Source organism: Ovis canadensis, chromosome 22 (assembly GCF_042477335.2).
Source record: "Ovis canadensis isolate MfBH-ARS-UI-01 breed Bighorn chromosome 22, ARS-UI_OviCan_v2, whole genome shotgun sequence".
In the NCBI taxonomy this organism is placed as follows: Eukaryota; Metazoa; Chordata; class Mammalia; order Artiodactyla; family Bovidae; genus Ovis; species Ovis canadensis.
In genome coordinates, this window is record NC_091266.1 from 44,402,531 (window position 1) to 44,417,357 (window position 14,827).

The window sequence follows — 14,827 nt, forward strand, 5'->3', positions numbered from 1 at the left end:
TAGTTTGATTGGTGATATTTACTACATGTATTATTTACAAAAAAAATTCAAGAGATATCAGATAGTTGATATTCTACAGATAGTTGATATTCTACAGTTAATTTAATACATGGGCATTAATTCATCAATAGCTATTTGATGCTTTTGCTATATTAAGTTCTATACTAGGTTTAGGATGCAGTGATGAATGAAACGGTCCTTACCCAAAGAAGGAGTTTGGGGATAAAATGAGATCTTATTAGTAGTTTATTATTGAACTCGCAACGTCTGCCAGTGCCAGCAGCTTTTTTGCTATGTTAGCCTTCCCTCCCTTGTATTAAAATATGTCTTGGTCATTTCCAGCAATTTTTCAACATCCATTTAGAAATGCCTTCCAGATATTTCTGAGCATTCTCTTCACTGCACTGTAGTACTAGGTTTAAAAGAGTTTAATTTTACAATAGAATTTATACATGGAATATCGGGGGGTGGGGTGGGAAACTAAAACAGAAAGGCCTCCATATAATGAATGTCACCCAAAATGATTATTTATGTGGTATTCACTGATTTGTTTTGCCCTTTGGCCCTATCTCCTTTTGTGCTTCTCTGTCTTATGTGTCTGCTATATTGCCATGGTGGTGTCAACCAAAAAGCAATGTGAGAGGCTGCAAATAAGAAAAGAGCTCATTTGGGGTCTGAAATTCAGTCAGGACAGATTCTAGTAAAACTGAAAGAGTGTTCTGAGGAAGATAGAATTCAGGAGCTCATTAAGACAAAAAACCATGAGGTTGTTGAAAGTTGCCTGGCAAGGGAAACAAAAGTATAAGTAAACCAATAGGACAGTTTACTTTTAAAAGAGTCACAGAGACAGATAACAAGTGAGTGATTGACAATGGGGAGAGGGAAAGGCAGAGGAGGAAATAGGTGAGGGAATTAAAGAAGTACAAGCTTCCAGTTGCAAGGTAAATGAGCCCTGGATATGAAATGCAAAGTGTGGGAAATATAGTCAGCATCTCTCTATATTTTGTATGGTGATAGATCATAGCTAGACTTACTCTGGTGAACATTTTGTAATATATAGAAATATTGAATTTCTGTTGTATAACAGGAGCTAATATAGTGTTATAGGTCAATTACCTTTCTAAAACCAACAAATTCTTAAAAAAAAATAGATCAGATTTGTGGTTACCAAAGGTGGTGGGGAGTGGGGAGAAAGGGAACTAGATAAAGGGGGTCAAAATGTATGAATTTCTGGTTATAAGATATATAATTACTAGGAATGTAATGTACAACATGATGAACATAATTAACACTGCTGTTATGTTTTCTATGAAAACAGAAAACTGAGTAAATCTGTAGTTATCACAAGGAAATAATATTTTTTCTGTTTCTTTGATTTTTGTATCTATATGAGATGATGAATACTCACTTAGCTTACTGTAATAATCATTTCATGATATCTATAAGTCAAATCTTTATGCTATATACCTTAATCTTATGCAGTGCTCTATGTCAATTATAATGCAATAAAACTTGAAGGAAAAAAGTTTCTTGGCAAGAATTGTGATTGACTAGCATTAGCCAGAAAATATTTATCCTTAAGGAATCATGATTCATTTTAGAGAAGGGTTTTTAATGTTATTTTAGGGTAAGGGTTTGATAAATATCTTGAATTTCTGGCAGATGTTTTGGATGACTACATTAGGACAATATGTGGTCAAAAGTTCCAGTTTGACCAAATCTGAGAGATGCATAGGTAATACTTCTTTAATGGCCTACTAGCTCCAAATTAGGGAGTTCTCTTAGGAATTCTGATTTTCCTTTCACAGTGGAGAAGGATCTCTCATTTCTAAAGTATTGTATAGGAAAAAAAAAAAGAAAGAAATTGATAGCATAGGGAACAATAACAGCAGAAAACTTATTTTAGCCATGGCCATGTTTTCAGAAATCTTCATGAAAGATGTTGACTCATATTATGATATTATTGTATAGTACTGTCTAGAATTTTTGTTTTCCCTCCAGCTTAATTACCAGTGAAGTCATCTTGGCAATTAGAATTTGATTTGTGATAAGATCTCTCTACTGAATGGTATGATATCAGGAAGATATGCCCCTATTGCAGGTCTGTGTTTGGCAGAAGGAAAAGTGGTAGTCTTTGTAGATGAAACTCATCCAGTCCATACACTTTGCTTTCTAACTTCCTCATGCTCCAATACCATGCATCATCTGAACTGAGCACAAATGCATTTGTGTACTCTCAGCTACCCACTTGATGTTGTCTATTTTGTAAGAGTCAAACCAATTCTATGCTGAGTCATTCAATAAATTCTTTTCTTTGCACTTTATAATGGAAGATAACCAAGTAATAAGAAGTATCATTATTTCTGAAAACTAAAGCTACATAGAAGATTGGGTGGGGAAAAGGAATGCTGAGATCAGTGTGCTTCCTTAAATATTTAATCAGTTTAAAACAGTTTCAGTTTAATCAGTTTAAACCCTTCAGACTTGACTGTAGGGAATAGTTGTGCATTGACTATAGACAGGCTGTGCGGCACTGGAGCAGTGGCTGCGTGGCAGTGGAGTGACTTGGAGGAGATACCCCATGTCCAGGGGAAAAGGAGAAGCCCAAGCAAGATGGTAGCAGGGGCAAAATCACATTTAGAATGAAACCCCATACCTGCCAAAGATGCTCAGAGAGCTCAAAAAAAAAACCTTGTGTGCACCAGAGCCCAGAGTCCCCACAGAGACTGAGACAGAACTGTGTTTGAATGTCTCCTGAGGAGGTATGGGTTAGCAATGGCCTGCTGCAGGGACAGGAGCTCTGGGTGCAGCAGACTTGGGTATGGCATAAGCCCTCTTGGAGGAGGTTGCCATTAACCTCACCATAAAGATGCCAGAACTTATACAGGACTGGGAAATCAACTATTGGAGGGCTCAAACAGAACCCTGTGCTCACCAGGACCCAGGAGAAAGGAGCAGTGACCGCAAAAGAGACTGACCCAGACTTGCCCATGAGTGTCCAGAGGTCTCTGGCAAAGGCGTGGGATGGCAGTGGCCTGCTGCAGGGCCGGGGGCACTGAATGTAGCAGTGCATGGATGGGATCTTTTGAAGAGGGTCTCCATTATCTTCCTTACCTCCACCATAGTTTGCTATTTAGCCTAAAGTCAAATAACAGGGAGGGAACACAGCCCACCCATCAACAGAAAATTGACTAAAGATTTACTGAGCATGGCCCCACTCATCAAAACAAGAGCCATTTTCCCCTCTGAAAGTCTCTCCCATCAGGAAGCTTCCATAAGCCTCATCCTCCATCAGAGGACAGACTGAAAACAACATCACAGAAAACTAACCAATCTGATCACATGGACCACAATGCTGTCTAACTCAATGAAACTATGAGCCATGCCACATAGGACCACCAAGACAGATGGGTCATTGTAGATAGTTCTGACAAAAGGTGGTCCACTGGAAAAAGGAATGGCGAACCACTTCAGTATTCTCGCCTTGAGAACCCCATGAGCAGTATGAAAAGGCAGAAAGATAGGTCACTGAAAGATGAACTCCCCTGGTCAGTAGGTGCCCAGTATGCTACTGGAGATCAGTGGAGAAATAACTCCAGAAAGAATGAAGAGATGGAGCCAAAGCAGAAACAACACCCAGTTGTGGATGTGACTGGTGATGGAAGTAAAGTCCTATTCTGTAAGGAGCAATATTGTATAGGAACCTGAAATGTTATGTCCATCATCAAGACAAATTGGAAGTGTTCAAACAGGAGATGGCAAGAGTGAACATTGACATTTTAGGAATCAGCAAACTAAAATCAACTAAAATGAGTGAATTTAACTCAGATGACCATCATATCTACTACTGTGGGAAGGAATCCCTTAGAAGACATGGAGTAATCATCATAGTCAACAAAAGAGTCTAAAATGCAGTACTTGGATGCAATCTCAAAAGTGATAGAATGATCTCTGTTCATTTCCAAGGCAAACTATTCAATATCACAGTAATCTAAGTCTATGCTCCAACCGGTAATGCTGAAGAAGCTGAAATTGAGCGGTTCTATGAAGACCTACAAGACTTTCTAGAACTAACACCCCAAAACGATGAGCTTTTGGGGTGTCCATTATAGGGGACTGAAATGCAAAAGTAGAAAATCAAGAAATACCTGGAGTAACAGGCAAATTTGGCCTTGGAGTACAGATAGAAGGAGGGCAAAGGTTAATAGAGTTTGCCAAGAGAATGCACTGGTAATAGCAAGCACCCTTTTCCAGCAACACAAGAGAAGATTCTACACATGGATATCACCAGATGGTCAATACTGAAATCAGACTGATTATATTCTTTGCAACCAAAGATGGATAGGCTTTATGTAGTCGACAAACACAATACCAAGAGCTGACTGTGGCTCAGATCATGAACTCCTTATTGCCAAATTCAGACTTAAATTGAAGAAAGCAGGGAAAGCCACTAGACCATTCAGGTATGACCTAAATCAACTCCATTATGATTATACAGTGGAAGTGAGAAATGGATTCAAGGGATTATATCTGATAGAGTGTCTGAAGAACTATGGAAGGAGGTTCATGACATTGTACAGGAGGCAGGGATCAAGATCATCCCCAAGAAAAAGAAATGCAAAAAGGCAAAATGGTTGTCTGAGGAAGCCTTACAAATAGCTGTGAAAAGAAGAGAAGTGAAAGCAAATGAAAAAAGGAAAGATATACCCATTTGAATGCAGAGTTCCAAAGAATAGCAAGGAGAGATAAGAAAGCCTTCCTTAGTGATCAATGCAAAGAAATAGAGGAAAACAATAGAATGGGAAAGAATAGAGATCTCTTCAAGAAAGTTAGAGCTATTAAGGGAACATTTCATGTAAAGATGGACACCATGAAGGACAGAAATGGTATGGAACTAACAGAGGCAGAAGATATTAGGAAGAGGTGGCAAGAATATACAGAAGAACTATACAAAAAAGATCTTTATGACACAGATAACCATGAAGGTATGATAACTGACCTAGAGCCAGACATCCTGGAATGTGAAGTCAAGTGGACCTAAGGAAGCATCACTTTGAGCAAAGCTAGTGGATGTGATGGAATTCCAGTTGAGCTATTTCAAATCGTAAAAGATGATGCTGTGAAAGTGTTGCAATCAATATGCCAGCAAATTTGGAAAACTCACCAGTGGCCACAGGACTGGAAAAGGTCAGTTTTCATTCCAATCTCAAAGAAAGACTGTTCAAACTATGACACAATTGCACTCATCTCACACGCTAGTAAAGTAATGCTCAAATTCTCCAAGCCAGGCTTCAACAGTATATGAACCATGAAGTTCCAAATGTTCAGCCTGATTTAGAAAAGGTAGAGGAACTAGAGATCAAATTGCCAACATCCAATGGTTCATCAAAAAAGCAAGAGAGTGCCAGAAAAACATCTACTTCTGCTTATTGACTATGCCAAAGCCTTTGACTGTATGGATCACAATAAACTGTGGAACATTCTCAAAGAGATGGGAATAACAGACCACCTGACATGCCTTTTGACAAATCTGTATGCAGGTCAGGAAGCAATGGTTAGAACTCGACATGGAACAACAGACTGGTTCCAAAACGGAAAAGAAGTACGTCAAGACTGTATATTGTCACCCTGCTTATTTAACTTAAATGCAGAGTACATCATGAGAAATGCTGGGCTGGATGAAGCACAAGCTGTAATCAAGATTGCCGGCAGAAATATCAATAACCTCACCACCATTTTGGCAGAAAGCAAGGAAGAAGTAAAGAGCCTCTGATAAAAGGAAAGAGAGTGAAAAAGCTGGTTTTAAAACTCAACATTCAGGAAACTATGATCATGGCATCTGGTCCCATTCACAGTCCTGAATATTCATTGGAAGGACTGATGTTGAACCTGAAACTCCAGCACTTTGGCCATCTAATGCAAAGAATTTTCTCATTTGAAAAGAATCTCAGGCTGGGAAAGATTGAAGGTGCGTGGAGAAGGGGATGACAGAGGATGAGATGGTTGGATGTCATCACTGACTCAATGGACATGAGTTTAAGTAAACTCCGGGAGTGAAGTTGGTGATGGACAGAGAGGCCTGGTATTCTGCAGTCCATGGTGTTGCAAAGAGTTGGACATGACTGAGCGACCGAACTGAACTGACTATAGACTATTGCAGGAATATGTGACTCTCTGTAACAGGTCTCCTCCACCATTCATGTGCGAAATATGATAATAAGAGAAATGAATTGGTTGCATGAGCTCCAGTTGAATCAAATTTTCAATGTCATTTTATAGCTATTTTGAATCTGGCCATTTAAAAATATATTTCCAGATAAATTTTGTAATCTATCTCCATTAAAGAGCTTGTGATTATTAATATTAAAGGGACAATTATTCCCATTAACTCTTTATCACAAAAACATCATGAAATTATACCTATCGTAGGTATTTAAGATATATTTTGCATGATTCTATAATTATAAATATACACATGCCTTTTTTTTTAATTTTGAAGAAATCTTTCCAGGCAGCACTTATTCATTTTTATAAGCAAATACTCAAATAATATGTACGTATATATCATTACAACTTTAGTAAAATTAATGAAAAAGTGAATGAAGTAGAAAGAATGAAAATCACATGAATGAAGTGTTTCATGTAAATTTTACCTGGAGAACTAATATGAGCAGAGTACAGGTAGCAAAGACACTTGGTAGTACTTTAACTGAGACTTTAGTGATGACTATCTCCTCCTGATAAGTAATTTTTCTTAGTCTTCCTCCTCCTGTTCCTCTTCCTTCTCTCCTTTTCTTCCCTCTCTTCCTCCCTCTTCCTTCATTTATTCAATGTTGACAGTAACCCATGTGTATATATTGAGTATTCTTTTGTGAAATCAGAAAGAGTCTCTCTCTAGGACATGTAATATTGGAAACTTATTTTGGAGAATGTTGTATCATTTTGCCTTTGGGCATCTTGTCAAATCCCAAAGTCCAAAGATTTGTAAGCAAAGTAATGAAATCTCTGAATCCTTGAGGCAATAGACTCAGCTTATGCTTATTCTCTGCTGATTTGATATCTCAGAGTTGGCAGCAACCAAAATAGTCCCAGTACCAGGTAAAGTGATAGAGTTCTCTATCTGAGGGAGGGATTGCAAGCTAGTATATTACTGCATAGTGAGAACAGAACAAATGGACATCCAGCACCAGCTATTGGGTAAGAGAAATATTGGCAAGAAAAAATGAAGCAAATTCTGAGAAGGACTTCTATTGAAAATGTAGTTAGGATAGCTCTACCACTTTACTCACTTGGACGATCCTTTACACTGTGGAATGTTGTAGCTAATGAGCATTTAAAATGAAAAATGCTAAATTAGAAAAGTATTCTACCTTCTATTAAAAAAACATCAAAGCCCAGGTTCCTGCTTTGGTAATTAGGTAATTAGATAATCCCTAGTACAGAATATTCATTAAGGAAACAGTCCCTTCATTACCCTTGCCTATGAGTCTGTGAATGTCTGTTGATATCCAGAGGTTGACTTCAAGTTCATTATTATGATCTTTTATTAAAAATAACACCTTTCCAAAGAATCACTAAGCATGGCAAAAACATTAGTCTCATCACTATTCATATGTCTCTAGAGCTATGAGTGAGATGTACCCTGAGATGAATTACTCTGAGTTTTAACTTATTAAAATTTTATTTTAATAATCATTTACTGAACAGATAGAATAAAAGAAACAATGAAATAATTAGCATTGAAGTAAGTCATATGTGTCTCTGCAGGTTGTTACCCACTCTGCTTGAATGGAGTTAACATAATGGTAGGGAAAAAACCCTACAAGGATAGCATAAAACCTACAAAGATAGCATAGAAGCATAATTAATTTACCCACTTATGTATTCAATTTAGAGTGCATTATTTTGTTTCATTGAGAGTTTTTTTGTAATTATCCTTCTATTGTTTAATGTGAATATGTCTAGTTCCACAAACATGTTGCAAGCTCTTTGCAGGAAATCTTCATGCTATCTCAGTGTTTAAAAATCCCCAAGGGTATTCCATACTTAATACAAGTACAGTAACGGACTTCTTCACTAACTGAAGACCAACTGCAAAGTCAAAATTATGGTATTAATATAACTAAAAGTGTGTTGTAAAGTATATAAGAATAATAGGTGGTGCTCATGGAGAGTTTAAGTATTAAGAAGGAATAAAAGTAGAAAGGAGGCAATAAGGTGATTCATTGGTACATCATGCTAACAGCACAATTATGGTTTTTCAGTGTATGTTCAGCAGAGTTTATGCTGCTAATATGTAAGCCTGAGTAAGCAATTCATTTCAAAGACCAGCTGCATTTTTTTTTCTTTCTTTCTTTTACCATATTTTGCTAAATTCCAGTTATGCCACGACCGATAGCATTGCTATTAAGTGTAAATAGTGATGTAACATAAATAAATTGCCAGCTGTTGCTTGGTAGCAAAGGTAGTCATTGTTTTATATTTAAGTCCTTGAGCTGATCACTCTTTATAAAATGAAAGAGGAACATTGGGGTCCTAGATGTCCATCAGCAGATGAATGGATAAGAAAGCTTTGGTACATATACACAATGGAGTATTACTCAGCCGTTAAAAAGAATTCATTTGAATCAGTTCTGATGAGATGGATGAAACTGGAGCCGATTATACAGAGTGAAGTAAGCCAGAAAGAAAAACACCAATACAGTATACTAACACATATATATGGAATTTAGGAAGATGGCAATGACGACCCTGTATGCAAGACAGGGAAAGAGACACAGATGTGTATAACGGACTTTTGGACTCAGAGGGAGAGGGAGAGGGTGGGATGATTTGGGAGAATGACATTCTAACATGTATACTATCATGTGAATTGAATCGCCAGTCTATGTCTGACGCAGGATGCAGCTTGCTTGGGGCTGGTGCATGGGGATGACCCAGGAAGATGTTATGGGGAGGGAGGTGGGAGGGGGGTTCATGTTTGGGAATGCATGTAAGAATTAAAGATTTTAAAATTTTAAAAAATAAAAAACTAAAATATTTTATCTTAAAAAAAAATTAAAAAAAAATAAATGCATTGAATGTACTCTCAAAAAAAAAAATGAAAGAGGGTATTTTAGTAATTTTTTTAGTCTTATGAGATATATCTAAGAGTAGAAAGCAAAGCTGTTATGGGAAAATCAGAGACTGATTTTTAAAAATTGGTAATTCTTCCTTCCCATGTTCTTAAATGGCTTACAACACTTGACATACCCAAGGGAAATCATTAAACATCTTGTCTAGATGTCTTGGACTTCCCTGGTGCCTCAGATGGCAAAGCGCCTGCCTATAATGCGGGAGACCTGGGCTCGATCCCTGGATCAGGAAGATCCCCTGGAAAAGGAAATGGCAACCCACTCCAGTACTCTTGCCTGGAAAATCCTATGGATGGAGGAGCCTGGTAGACTACAGTTCATGGGGTCACAAAGAGTCAGACATGACTGAGCGACTTCACTTTCTAGATGTCTTAGAGCTGGTAACCTGGGAATGTATTTATATTCGTCAAAAAATAAGATGAGAAAAATATCTGAGATTTTTGTATCCCAGATCCTCTGAGATTGTTGTATTACCTCAAGTTTCTTCCTAATGATGAAGCTAAATTTCCCTGGTGATTCAAAAGCTGTTGAAGAGTGAGAATATTCTGCATTGCAGTTCTTTCTAATTGTCTGAATTGTCCCTGAAGCAGACCATTAGTACAGGGAAATTGGAGAACATGAAATGCTCATTAGCTGCTAATAAGGTATATAGATCCAGATCTAGGACACACAGGGAGGATAAGTTTCTTTAGCAATTGTTTTCACCTTTTGTCCCCTGAACTTCATAGCTGTATTGTTCTGAAACTCATTAACTGATTTCTAGTCCTAGGACCTCACCAGAAGCTAGAGAGAATGTTAAAGTCAGAGGGCAGGCAAGTTTTCTGTAAATGAGAAAGAAATAAAAAATCACCAATCTGTGTCCATCACTGCCTCTTAAATAATAGCTACAGAAGCTGAAGCTTGCACTATTGTAATAGCAAATAATTTCTACTAGTGGCATTCCTATTTGAGATTGTTATCATATAGCTCTGCTCTGTGCTCATTTGGTTAATCCACTAGCACATATTTGCTGAGTATCTACTATGAACCAAGAGTGGTGGAAGGTGTCAGAATTATATGTAAAACAATGTGGTTTAATTGTTGAGAATTCTTAAGTTTAACAGACTCAGAATCATCTATGATGGTTACTAGTGGTGTGAATTGGGGTAGATTACTTTATTCTATGCTTCAGTTTCCTCATTTGTGAAATGTTTTATTATTTTTTTCCTATCATAAAAGTGTATGGTATTTTTTAAAATATATGCCGGTAAAGAAGTTAACAGAGCATGTAAATGTTTGAAGATTATTAACTGTTGTAATAATTATTTTAAATGGATGTCAAATGTGTTAGATCCTATGCTAAATGCTGGAATAACATGAAAAAACAATTTTGTCTTGAGAATAAGTGAGAATTTGACATTTTAAATAATAGCAAAAGAGAAAAGAAAGAGAGGAGAGATGAGAAAGAATTCCATGTGACACGTGGGGAAGAAACACAGAGGGATAAAGTAAGGAGAACTTATGTGGTTATGAGACTTATGAATGGCTTCATAAAGAAAATGATATTGGAGCTGTCTCTTGAAGGATGGTAGAAATCTGTCCCTTGTTAGAGGTATGTGGAAAGGCAAAAGGAATAAACCAAATAAATGTAACTTAGCTGGCAAGTATCAATGGGGTTGCAGGGTCTGAACTCAGAGCCAAGGATCTTTGTTCAAATAAGAGTGAAATCCCTGGGTACCAGAAGGACACAGGTAAACCCTGAATTTGTCTGGGGCCATTGCAGATGCAAGGTCAGTGATGCACCTCCAGTGAATATGGCCCTTTAACCTAAGCACCTCAGTTTTATCATGCAGATCCTTAGAATTAGAACCTTCTAGAATTTAAAGCTCGTCATTGCTGAGATCATTTGTAGCCATCTCAGAAATCATATAAATTACAAATAAATTGAATTCATTGACTGTTCTTTCTATGCACAGTTATTCCAGCTATTCAATATCATTTCCTTTCCATATAAATTTTAGAAGTTGCTTTTCTATATCTACCAAAATTCTGCTGGAATTTTAATTATGATTACATTCAATCTGTGGATCAGATTTTGGAGAACTGACACTGTGATAGTACTGAGTTTTACAAGATAGGATCATGGAATATAGATTTATTTATTTGGGTCTTATTTTTTTGACAAGTGTTTTATGTTTTCAGCACATAAATCTTGCACATACTTGCTTAGGTATGTTGGTAAGGAATCTCCCTGCAGTGCAGGAGACTTGGATTTGATCCTGGGTCAGGAAGATCCACTGGAGAAGGAAATGGCAACCCACTCCAGAATTCTTGCCTGGAGAATACTATGGAGAGAGGAGCCTGGCAGGCTACAGTCCATGGGGTCACAAGAGTTGGACATGACTTAGCGACTAAACCACTATATTGTAGTAACATTATAGATTATATTGCAACATAATGTTACTACAATATAGTGGTTTAGTTGCTAAGTCATGTCCAACTCTTGCGACCCCATGCGGAGAAGGCAATGGAAACCCACTCCAGTACTCTTGCCTTGAGAATCCCATGGATGGAGGAGCCTGGTAGGCTATATATAGTCCATGGGGTCACTAAGAGTTGGACACGACTGAGCGACTTTACTTTCACTTTTCACTTTCATGCATTGTAGAAGGAAATGGCAACCCACTCCAGTATTCTTGCCTGGAGAATCCCAGGGACAGAGGAGCCTGTTGGGCTGCCGTCTATGGGTCGCACAAAGTCGGACAGAACTGATGCAACTTAGCAACAGCAGCAGCAGTACATAGATATATAATCTATTTGTTTCTCTTGCTCTTGTTCCCTTTAAATTGACTTATTAGAATCTAATATTTTGTAGGATACTTGGGGATTTTCTACACCATCATATTATCTACAAGTTATATTTCTTGCTTACCCATCTACTGTTTTTTTTTAATAAATCAAAATGTTCTTTTTATTATTATTATTTTAACTCACTGCAAGTAGCTATATAAAAAACTATGAGTCATATTTGATTTTTTTTTAATTTTTATTTTTACTTTGTTTTGCTTTACAATACTATATTGGTTTTGCCATACATTGATATGACTCCACCACAAGGCCTTTGACAAAATTCAACATCCATTTATGATAAAAACTCTCCAGAAAGCAGGAATAGAAGGAACATACCTCAACATAATAAAAGCTATCTATGACAAACCCACAGCAAACATTATCCTCAATGGTGAAAAATTGAAAGCATTTCCCCTAAAGTCAGGAACAAGAAAAGGGTGCCCACTTTCACCACTACTATTCAACATAGTTCTGGACGTTTTGGCCACAGCAATCAGAGCAGAAAAAGAAATAAAAGGAATCCAAATTGGAAAAGAAGAAGTAAAACTCTCACTGTTTGCAGATGACATGATCCTCTACATAGAAAACCCTGAAGACTCTGCCAGAAAATTACTAGAGCTAATCAATGAATATAGTAAAGTTGCAGGATATAAAATCAACACACAGAAATCCCTTGCATTCCTATACACTAATAATAAGAAAGTAGAAAAAGAAATTAAGGAAACAATTCCATTCACCATTGCAACGAAAAAAATAAAATACTTAGGAATATATCTACCTAAAGAAACTAAAGACCTATATATAGAAAACTATAAAACACTGATGAAAGAAATCAAAGAGGACGCTAATAGATGGAGAAATATACCATGTTTGTGGATCGGAAGAATGAATATAGTGAACATGAGTATACTACCCAAAGCAATCTACAGATTCAATGCAATCTCTATCAAGCTATGCTATGCTAAGTCACTTCAGTCGTGTCCGACTCTGTGCGACCCCATAGACGGCAGCCCACCAGGCTCCCCTGTCCCTGGGATTCTCCAGGCAAGAACACTGGAGTGGGTTGCCATTTCCTTCTCCAATGCATGAAAGTGAAAAGTGAAAGTGAAGTCACTCAGTCATGCCCAACCCTCAGTGACCCCATGGACTGCAGCCTTCCAGGCTCCTCTGTCCATGGGATTTTCCAGGCAAGAGTACTGGAGTGGGGTGCCATTGCCTTCTCCGCCCTGTCAAGCTACCAGCGGTATTTTTCACAGAGCTAGAACAAATAATTTCACAATTTGTATGGAAATACAAAAAACCTCGAATAGCCAAAGCAATCTTGAGAAAGAACAATGGAACTGGAGGAATCAACCTGCCCGACTTCAGGCTCTGCTACAAAGCCACAGTCATTAAGACGGTATGGTACTGGCACAAAGACAGAAATATAGATCAATGGAACAAAATAGAAAGCCCAGAGATAAATCCGCACACCTATGGACACCTTATCTTTGACAAAGGGGGCAAGAATAGACAATGGATTAAGGACCATCTACTGATTTTTAAATTATTTTTCTTGCATTATTGAGATGATAGGTCTTCCTGAATGATGGTGAATGTCAGAGAATGAATATACTTTGTTCTGGATCTTTGGGAAAAGCATAATTTTTCACAGTTAAGTAAGTTGTAGCTTTAGCTGTTTTGTTGATTCTCTTTACAAGTTAGAGGAAGTGTCCTACTCAGTTTGCTGAAACATTTTGTCATATCAATGGATGTTAACTTTTTTCAAATGTTTTGCATCATTGTTTTAAATGATCATCTGTTTTTTTTTCTTTTTCATAATGTGGTATGGTGAATTACGTTTTATACATTAAGCCAAACCTGTACTTCCAGAATATATAGTAAAGTCACGATATATTATTTTTATATGCTTAATTTAATTTGATAACATTCACTGAGAAGTTTTGCTTTTATATGTATGGGGGACATTGTTCTGTAGTTTCCTTTCTTGTAATAATGCCTTGTTTGGTATCAAGGGAGGCTGGCCTCATACAATGAATTGGAAATTTTTCTCTCTTCCAATTTAAGGAAGAATTTATATAAGATTAATATTTGTAAGAGAGACCATATGCCTGACTTTTCTTTGTTGGTAGTACTGAGATACACATTCAAATTCAGTTTATTTAATATCTGAATCTGTGTGCTGGATATAGATACAATACTATTCAGATCTTCAGTACTTCTTAAGGAGACTTTAATAGTTTTTAATATTTCCTTATTTTCTTATTGGGCTTCTCTGGTGGCTCAGATGGTAAAGAATCCACCTGTAATGTGAGAGACCTGAGTTCGATCCCTGAGTTGGGAAGATCCCCTGGGGGAGGGCATGGCAACCCATTCCAGTATTCTTGCCTAGAGAATCCCCACGGACAGAGGAGCCTGCTCAGCTCCAGTCCATGGGGTGAGAAAAAGTTGGACATGACTGAGTGAGTGAGCACATTATCCTATAAGCACTTGTAGGGTCTGTAGTTTTACCTCTGTTTTACTCCTGACACTGGTAACTTTTCTGTTTACCTTTTTCTAGTCAGCATATAATGGGTATATCTAAATTTTACTTTTTTGTCCCATGTAGTCTTTCCTTTTTCTCCTTTTTTCTATTTTGTTGTATGAATGTGCTTTAAAAAAAAAATTATCAAATCTCATCTCCAAACATACACACACTAGCAGTGATTCTGTGGTTTACATATTAACATACAATTTAACTTATCATAGTCTATGGTCAAAAATACTACATATTTTTATTCATAATGTAAGAAATTTATAACAGAAAACATTTGCATTTATCCTTCCATATTTTTGACATTATCATACATTATATTACACTTGCT